At 43.2% G+C, this 9,920-nt stretch overlaps 1 pseudogene across 1 annotated transcript in view; it reads right to left on the minus strand.

Annotated features, from left to right (window-relative positions):
* The window catches only part of LOC307238073, a 154,896-nt pseudogene extending 150,333 nt beyond the window's left edge, over nt 1-4,563 (minus strand). The window contains exons 1-2 of the transcript in view: nt 4,553-4,563; nt 2,965-3,249 (exon numbers count right to left, since the gene is read on the minus strand). The product of the transcript in view is annotated as an uncharacterized misc_RNA (transcript). The remainder of the gene's footprint in view (nt 1-2,964; nt 3,250-4,552) is intronic.
* Between the last annotated feature and the right edge of the window lie 5,357 nt (nt 4,564-9,920).

Raw genomic sequence — 9,920 nt, forward strand, 5'->3', positions numbered from 1 at the left:
GTCTTTTTATGCCTCAGGGGACGAAGTGCAGGAAGGTACATTTCTGGATCATTTTGTCACTGAAGAATGAAGCGAACTCCACATGTTTCAGTGCAGAGCGTCTCTGACAGGTTGTAGGCGCCGGATTAATAAGTCCATCAAGTAGTGAGACGCCCTCACAAAACAGGAAGTAATGACACGCCTTTATGAAACAGGAAGTAGTGACACGCCTTTATGAAACAGGAAGTAATGACATTCCCTTATGAAACAGGAAGTAGTGACATGCCCTCAAGAAACAGGAAGTAGTGACACGCCCTCACGAAACAGGAAGCAGTGACATGCCCTGACGGAACGTCATCACTGACCTGTCATGTCCACGTGCAGCTCCTTTCCAAACGGATCCACTCCCCCTGAAAGACAGAACGTCCCAGAATTTCTTAGAATGTCAACATCTTAGAACGTCCCAGATCACCAACATCTAAGAACGTCCCAGAACGTCAACATCTTAGAACGTCCCAGATCACCAACATCTAAGAACGTCCCAGAACGTCAACATCTTAGAACATCCCAGAACGTCAACATCTTAGAACGTCCCAGAACGTCAACATCCTAAAACGTCCCAGAACGTCAACGTCTTAGAACATCCCAGAACGTCAACATCTTAGAAAGTCCCAGAACGTCAACGTCTTAGAAAGTCCCAGAACGTCAACATCTTAGAACATCCCAGAACGTCAATGTCTTAGAACGTCCCATAACGTCTTAGAACGTCCCAGAAAGTCGACATCTTAGAAAGTCCCGGAACGTCAGCATCTTAGAACATCCCAGAACGTTAACGTCTTAAAAACGTCCCAGAATGTCAACGTCTTAGAACGTCCCAGAACGTCAACGTCTTAGAACGTCCCATAACTTCATAGAACGTCCCAGAACGTCAACTTCTTAGAACGTCCCAGAACGTCAACATCTTAGAACGTCCCAGAAAGTCAACATCTTAGAACGTCCCAGAACGTCAATGTCTTAGAACATCCCAGAAAGTCAACGACTTAGAAAGTCCCAGAACGTCAACATCTTAGAACGTCTCATAACGTCAACATCTTAGAACGTCCCAGAACGTCAACGTCTTAGAACATCCCAGCGCGTCAACGTCCCAGAACGTCAACATCTTAGAACCTCCCATAACGTCTTAGAACGTCCCAGAACGTCAGCGTCTTCATGTCCCAGAACGTCCCAGATTGTCAACATCCCAGAACGTCCCAGATCATAAACGTCCCAGAACGTCCCAGAACATCCCAGAACGTCAACGTCTTCATGTCCCAGAACGTCCCAGATTGTCAACGTCCCAGAACGTCCCAGAACGTCAACGTCCCAGAACGTCCCAGAACATCCCAGAACGTCAACATCTTAATGTCCCAGAACGTCCCAGAACGTCAACGTCCCAGAACGTCCCAGAACGTCAACATCCCAGAACATCCCAGAACGTCCCAGAGAGTCTAATGCCGGGGGATCAGACACAAATTGAGCCCGATTTTGATCCGATTTTGTCGGCGTTTCCAGCGTCAGCCTGAATTCGAACATGGGGAATGAGGAACAGGCGTCTTGACACCGCCTATTGTGATGTCATCAGTGACCATCCCGACCAGCGGTCCAGCGTCTAACATTGTTCCGTATTTTCCTGCCTATTCTGACAACTCCTAGGACGCCTTCCTCGACGCTGACCAATAGGACAACGGAGCCCTCTATTGGGAGCTGCAGGGACCCATTGTTCCTAAGCCCCGATAGTCTGTAAAATGACCCAAATGTTGCGGCAGCGAAGGTCTGATGAAGTCATTCTGCACAATAATAGTCCACGTGCTCCGGGCGTGTCTCCGGGAACAGAGGCTCCGCCCCGGCTCCGTCAGCTGGGAGTCGGAGAGGTGGAGACCCAAACCGATTCAGATTGTACCTGCGCTGCCGACACGTTGGGATCTACACTGCAACAGGTCCACAGCCGCTCTCTCTTTCTTTTATCCTTCTTTTGGGAAGGCAGCACCGCTGGCAGTACCGCTGGCATCACACCTGGCGTTTATTCATCCATCATTCTTGACAGTTTCTTGACCCCCCCCCCCTGCTATGATTGCCTGATCTCGTGATCATCGTGACTGTCGTGTGAGACTAAAATATTTGGTAGTCTGATCCCGAGAGCAGAACGTCTCAAAACGCCCGAAAAACATCAACCTAAAATCATCATCCTAAATCATCATCCTAAAACCATCATCCTAAATCATCATCCTAAATCATCACCCTAAATCATCATCTTAAAACCATCATCCTAAATCATCATCCTAAATCAGGCCTGGCCAACCCGCGGCTCGCGAGCCTCATGCGGCTCTTTGGCTGGTTTCATGCGGCTCTTAAGGGGCTTTCACATGACAAGTGTCAAAAACTCAGAAAAAAAAAGCGCGGCCATTCATTCCATTCATGATTATAAAATCGCTATGATGTATCACTCGTTTTCCACCGCGGATCACTTCCTCATTTACTCAAAGCGGACAGCAGCAGGAGTCATGTCCCATTAACGCCTGTTTTATTAGTCCTAATGCCGCGTTTACACCAAAAGCGCCGGGGCGGCGCGCCTCCATACAAAGTCAACGTATAGACGCGTTCCAGTCGCCTGGAACGCGTCTAACGCGGCACAAGGACTAATAAAACACCAAATAAGATTCAAAAAGATTTGGAAGTTTATTTTCAACACTATTGACATGGTTAGTAGTCAACATATAAGATGGATCGGCCGGCGAATTGCGTTGCGTATCGGACATCTCCGATGGAGAACTGTGAAGGCTGGAGGGGTGTGTGTGTGTGTGTGTGTGTGTGTGTGTGTGTGTGTGTGTGTGTGTGTGTGTGTGTGTGTGTGTGTGTGTGTGTGTGTATATATGTGTGTGTGTGTGTGTGTGTGTGTGTGTGTGTGTGTATATATGTGTGTGTGTGTGTGTGTGTGTGTGTGTGTATATGTGTGTGTGTGTATATGTGTGTGTGTGTATATGTGTGTGTGTGTGTGTGTGTGTGTGTGTATATGTGTGTGTGTGTGTATATGTGTGTGTGTGTATATGTGTGTGTGTGTATATGTGTGTGTGTGTGTATATGTGTGTGTGTGTATATGTGTGTGTGTGTGTGTGTGTGTGTGTGTGTGTGTGTGTGTGTGTATATGTGTGTGTGTGTGTGTGTGTGTGTGTGTGTGTGTGTGTGTGTGTGTCGCGACTCGCGAGCTGCAGGAGGAGGACCGACTGAAAGCTGCTTTAAGGGAAGGGACCATTGAGTTCTGGAAAAGTGTGCCAATGGAAAAATACCCCAATGTCAAACGGGCTGCGCTTAAGATACTGTCAATGTTTGGGTCAACATACATACGTCTGCGAGTCTGTGTTTTCTACCCAAAAACATGTGAAACCAAAGCATCGATCTGTTCTGACTGACACCCATGTGAAAGAATTGCTTCGAGTGGCAACAACGGAATTCAAGCCACATTTGAAGAGGATTGTTCAAGACAAGGAATGCCAGAAGTCCCACTAAGCAACATGCATAGTAAGAGAAAAACGCTATTGTTAATTATTATATTTTTGTTTGTGGACTTGGTTGAACTGAGAGGTATACCGCGGAAACGCAGTACTTTCATTTAGGAGTCCTGGCTTAATGGTAGCGGCTTTGAACTCGAGATCCGATAGCGGGTTCGATCCTCGTAACCACACATTTTCAAAAATGAGAAAAATTGGCAAGAGCCAAAGCTGATTCTTAAAGGTTAGGGTTTAAGGGACACTATTGAATAAATTGACCCAACATGAAAAAAATACATCCTTATCATTAAACTCGAAGTCCAATTCCTCCCTCTATGAATAAATAAACAACAGTACTTTTTGAACTGAGAGTTTGTGTGTGTGAGACAGTGCACACAATGTTAATTGTTGAAAGTAACTGGCCTGTGGTCTTAGTACTCCATCCATCCATCCATCCATCTTCAACCGATTATCCTTAGTCGGGTCGCGGGGGCTAGGAGTCAATTTCTGTCATTATCATGTTGGTGTGTGACATTTACAATAAATCTGGCTGAGCAGAGGTCTGTGTGTGTGTGTGTGTGTGAGGAAGGGATGGGGTGATGTTCATGTGTGCCCATGTGTATGATGTGGCTCTTTGCAGTAACACAGTAAAAAAAGTGGCTCTTAGTCTCTGACTGGTTGGCCACCCCTGTCCTAAATCATCATCCTAAAACCATCATCCTAAATCCTCATCCTAAACCATCATCCTAAACCATCATCCTAAACCATCATCCTAAACCATCACCCTAAATCATCATCCTAAAACCATCATCCTAAATCATCATTCTAAATCATCATCCTAAAACCTTCATCCTAAACCATCATCCTAAACCATCATCCTAAACCATCATCCTAAATCATCATCCTAAAACCATCATCCTAAACCATCATCCTAAACCATCATCCTAAATCATCATCCTAAAACCATCATCCTAAATCATCATTCTAAATCATCATCCTAAAACCATCATCCTGAATCCTCATCCTAAATCCTCATCCTAAATCCTCACCCTAAAACCATCATCCTAAAACCATCATCCTAAACCATCATTCTAAATCCTCATCCTAAATCCTCATCCTAAATCATGATCCTAAATCTTCATCCTAAATCCTCACCCATCAGACTGAAGAGGAAGTCGGGGCTGGATTCCTCTGTGATTCCTGGAAGTCGTAAAGAGAGAACAAAAGGAAACTGGATTCAGTTTTTAATCTAATCAGAATAAACCGCTGGTTTGATCAGATCAAGGCTCTGGTTTGATCAGATCAAGGCTCTGGTTTGATCAGATCAAGGCTCTGGTTTGATCAGATCAAGGCTCTGGTTTGATCAGATCAAGGCTCTGGTTTGATCAGATCAAGGCTCTGGTTTGATCAGATCAAGGCTCTGGTTTGATCAGATCAAGGTTCTGGTTTGATCAGATCAAGATTCTGGTTTGATCAGATCAAGGTTCTGGTTTGATCAGATCAAGGCTCTGGTTTGATCAGATCAAGGTTCTGGTTTGATCAGATCAAGATTCTGGTTTGATCAGATCAAGGTTCTGGTTTGATCAGATCAAGATTCTGGTTTGATCAGATCAAGGTTCTGGTTTGATCAGATCAAGGTTCTGGTTTGATCAGATCAAGCCGCTGGTTTGATCAGATCAAGGTTCTGGTTTGATCAGATCAAGATTCTGGTTTGATCAGATCAAGGTTCTGGTTTGATCAGATCAAGGCTCTGGTTTGATCAAATCAAGGCACTGGTTTGATCAGATTAAGCCGCTGGTTTGATCAGATTAAGCCGCTGGTTTGATCAGATCAAGGCTCTGGTTTGATCAGATCAAGGCTCTGGTTTGATCAGATCAAGGTTCTGGTTTGATCAGATCAAGGTTCTGGTTTGATCAGATCAAGGTTCTGGTTTGATCAGATCAAGGCTCTGGTTTGATCAAATCAAGGCTCTGGTTTGATCAGATCAAGGCTCTGGTTTGATCAGATTAAGCCGCTGGTTTGATCAGATCAAGGCGCTGGTTTGATCAGATTAAACTGCTGGTTTGATCAGATTAAGGAGGCGGAGCTTCTCACCTGGACACTCACCTGTAAAGTCCAGGTGAGAAGCTCCGCCTCCAAACAGCGGCTTGGCTCCTGAAAGTCGGACGCACTGTCTCATTTCCCAGAATGCACTTTTCCCTTTACATTTCACAATGACAACGCTCATTCATCCACCAACCTGTGGCGTCCACTTGGGTGGAGGCCTCCGGGAGGTGGTGCAGAGCGCCCTCTGCTGGGGAAGGGGAGAACATCCTGTACTGTCACCCAGAGGAGCCTTGAAAACACCTTTTAACCCTTTAGTTGAATATTCACCTGAGTGAACGAGTCCTGACCCCCCGTTCAGCAGCTTGTGACCGAAACCTGCAAGGAAAACATGTTCTACATCAACACATGAACAACATATAAACATCAACATATAAACAACATATAAACATCAACATATAAACAACATATAAACATCAACATATAAGCAACATATAAACATCAACATATAAACATCAACATATAAACAACATATAAACATCAACATATAAACAACATATAAACATCAACATATAAGCAACATATAAACATCAACATATAAACATCAACATATAAGCAACATGTAAGCAACATATAAATATCAACATATAAACAACATATGAACATCAACATATAAACATCAACATATAAACAACGTATAAACATCAACATATAAACAACATATAAACATCAACATATAAACATCAACATATAAGCAACATGTAAGCAACATATAAATATCAACATATAAACAACATATAAACAACATATAAATATCAACATATAAACAACATATGAACATCAACATATAAACATCAACATATAAGCAACGTATAAACATCAACATATAAACAACATATAAACATCAACATATAAACAACATATAAACATCGACATATAAACATCAACATATAAGCAACATATAAACATCAACATATAAACATCAACATATAAACAACATATAAATACCAACATATAAACAACATATAAACAACATATAAATATCAACATATAAACATCAACATATAAGCAACATATAAACATCAACAGATAAACAACATATAAACATCAACATATAAACAACATATAAAAATCAACATATAAACAACATATAAACAACATATAAACATCAACATATAAACATCAACATATAAACAACATATAAATATCAATATATAAACAACATATAAACATCAACATATAAACATCAACATATAAGCAGCATATAAACATCAACATATAAACAACATATAAACAACATATAAACATCAACATATAAACAACATATAAACATCAACATATAAACATCAACATATAAACAACATATAAACAACATATAAACATCAACATATAAACATCAACATATAAACAACATATAAACAACATATAAACATCAACATATTAACATCAACATATAAACAACATATAAACATCAACATATAAACAACATATAAACAACATATAAACATCAACATATAAACAACATATAAAAATCAACATATAAACAACATATAAACAACATATAAACATCAACATATAAACATCAACATATAAACAACATATAAATATCAATATATAAACAACATATAAACAACATATAAACATCAACATATAAGCAGCATATAAACATCAACATATAAATAACATAAACATCAAAATATAAACATCAACATATAAACAACATATAAACATCAACATATAAACAACATATAAACAACATATAAACATCAACATATAAACAACATATAAACATCAACATATAAACAACATATAAACAACATATAAACATCAACATTTAAAACATATAAACAACATATAAACATCAACATATAAACATCAACATATAAACAACATATAAACATCAACATATAAACAACATATAAACAACATATAAACATCAACATATTAACAAATGAACAGTAATATGTTATTAATATTCGATATTAAGGAGAATCAGGGAAGGTTGCTTCGAAGGCAGTGTTTAACCGGGAATTAGTCGCAGGATTTTAGGGACAGGACTAATTCCTGGTACCGTGGTGGTTGTGGCAGGAAGTCCTTGGTAAACAGGAAGTACTTCTTACCGTTGGACTCTGCCTCCGCCGTCTCAGGACCTGGAAAAAACAAAGCGGAGTAAGTCGCGCTCTGGGAACTGCAGACAGTAAGGGGGTCGCCGATGGGCGGAGCTACCTGGGGGCGGGGTCCTTCCTTCTAGAGCCGCGGCATGGGCAGCGCCCGCTGCCGGCGAGGCCAGAGGATGGTGCTCTGACACCGCGGAGCCGCTTTGTTCTGCAAAGCGCAGCAGGGAAAGTTGACTCAAACAATCGACTCAATTGTACCGATAAAGTCAGAGTTGACTGTTTGGATCAGACTCCAGCAGATGGCACCACTCGCGAGCATTTGCATTAGTGGAGCGATATAAGGCACAGGAAAACAGGAAGACAAACAGAGACTGTATGCTACATGCTAACATGCTACATGCTCCATACTAAGATGCTAACATGCTCTCGGTATGTGATGTTAGCTCGTTAGCATGTCTCTTGTACCTTGATCTACGCCGGTTTGGGAAGTTTCCACGTTCAAGCCTCCGGCTCCCGACCAACTAGAGGCTTCAAACACACACAGGAAGTTTTCTTTCAAAATAAAAGTATTTTGTGATCCCTTATCTATACATATTCCAAAGCAAAAGTACAGATGGAAGATGTGATCATCACACGACTGGAAGACGGAACTGATCTCCAACACCGGAACAAACATGGCCGCCGTGTGGCTAGCTTCTGCACTGATCAGACTCATGAGCCGCTCCTCCACTCGCTGGACCACTCTGTACTACCCTGTAGTACCCTATTCTACCCTGTACTACCCTGTACTACCCTGTTCTACCCTGTACCACCCTTTACTACCCTGTACTACCCTGTACTACGTTGGATTAACCTGGACCACCCTGTAGTACCCTGGACCACCCTGGACTACCCTGGACCACCCTGTAATAAGCTGTACTACCTTGGAAAACCCTGTACTACCCTGGACCACCCTGGACCCCCCTGTACTACCCTGGGCCTCCCTGGACCATCCTGTCCTACCCTGGACCACCCAGAACTGCACTGTACTACCCTGGACCATCCTGGACCACCCTGTATTACCCTGGACCACCCTAGACTACCCTGGACCACCCTGTAGTACCCTGGACCACGCTGTACTACCCTGGACTACCCTGGACTACCCTGGACCACCCTGGACCATCCTGTACTACCCTAGACCACCCTGTACTACCATATGTAATGTGGCCCTAGCTTTAGAAAACCATTTACAGACAAACTGCTGTGGAAACTAGAACCAGGACCAGAACCAGTTCTTTGGTCATTTCCTGTCTCACCGTTGACTTCCTGTCCAGCGGCTGAGGCTGCAGACACCGAACTAGAACCTGTGGAGAAGAAAGACGTCAATAAGATAACATTTATTGATCCTGGAAGTCGGTCGCTAACAGTGAAGTACCGTAGTGACCTGGTCCCCTGCTTATGAAGGATCTACTTCCTGTTTGGAGTGTGAAACAGGATGTTGGCTCCTAGTCGCCCGCTGTTATTCAGAAATAACTAAATTCTTTAACCTGAACCTTGTCTTTCCACTTGGGCCAGCGTCTATCGATCCGGTATGACCCTGTATCGATCCAATATTGATCCGATATCAATCCGATTTTGATCCAGTATTGATCTACGAGAACGCTGATCAATCAGGTTGAATCATAATGATCATATAATATAGTTTTTGAATGAAGGTGAGTCCTTTCTCCTGAACGCTAAAGGACTGCACCGGATAAATTCTACCAGTACCAGTACTAGTATTGGTACCAGTACCTAGGTACTGTTACTGGCACCGGTACCCTGTACTACCCTGTACTACCCTGGACCACCCTGGACTGCCCTGGACCACCCTGGACTGCCCTGGACTAACCTGGACCACCCTGTACCACACTGTACCACCCTGGACCACCCTGGACTGCCCTGGACTACCCCAGACTACCCTGACCTCCCTGGATCACCCTGTACTGTACCAGTACCAGTTATAGTACTTGGTACTCATACTGGACAATCCCTTTCTGTGTAATTGGACCGGGGTCCTGGAGGCCGATTCCTGGGAAGGTGGCGGTCTTGACCCCCCATGACCTTCAGAGACCACCGCCAAACAAAGCGGCGGTCTCCAGGTGAAGCCATGCGGGGCGCGCTTCCTGGCGTCGCCGGCGTTTCCACGGCGACTAATCCGCTAACTGGCGCGGCGCCCGTGAGCTAACGAGCGTCGCGCCGGCAGCCTCTGAGGATCGTCTTACCCTGGGACGGGGCC

Source organism: Zeus faber (assembly GCF_960531495.2).
Source record: "Zeus faber genome assembly, chromosome: 1".
NCBI classification, from domain to species: Eukaryota; Metazoa; Chordata; class Actinopteri; order Zeiformes; family Zeidae; genus Zeus; species Zeus faber.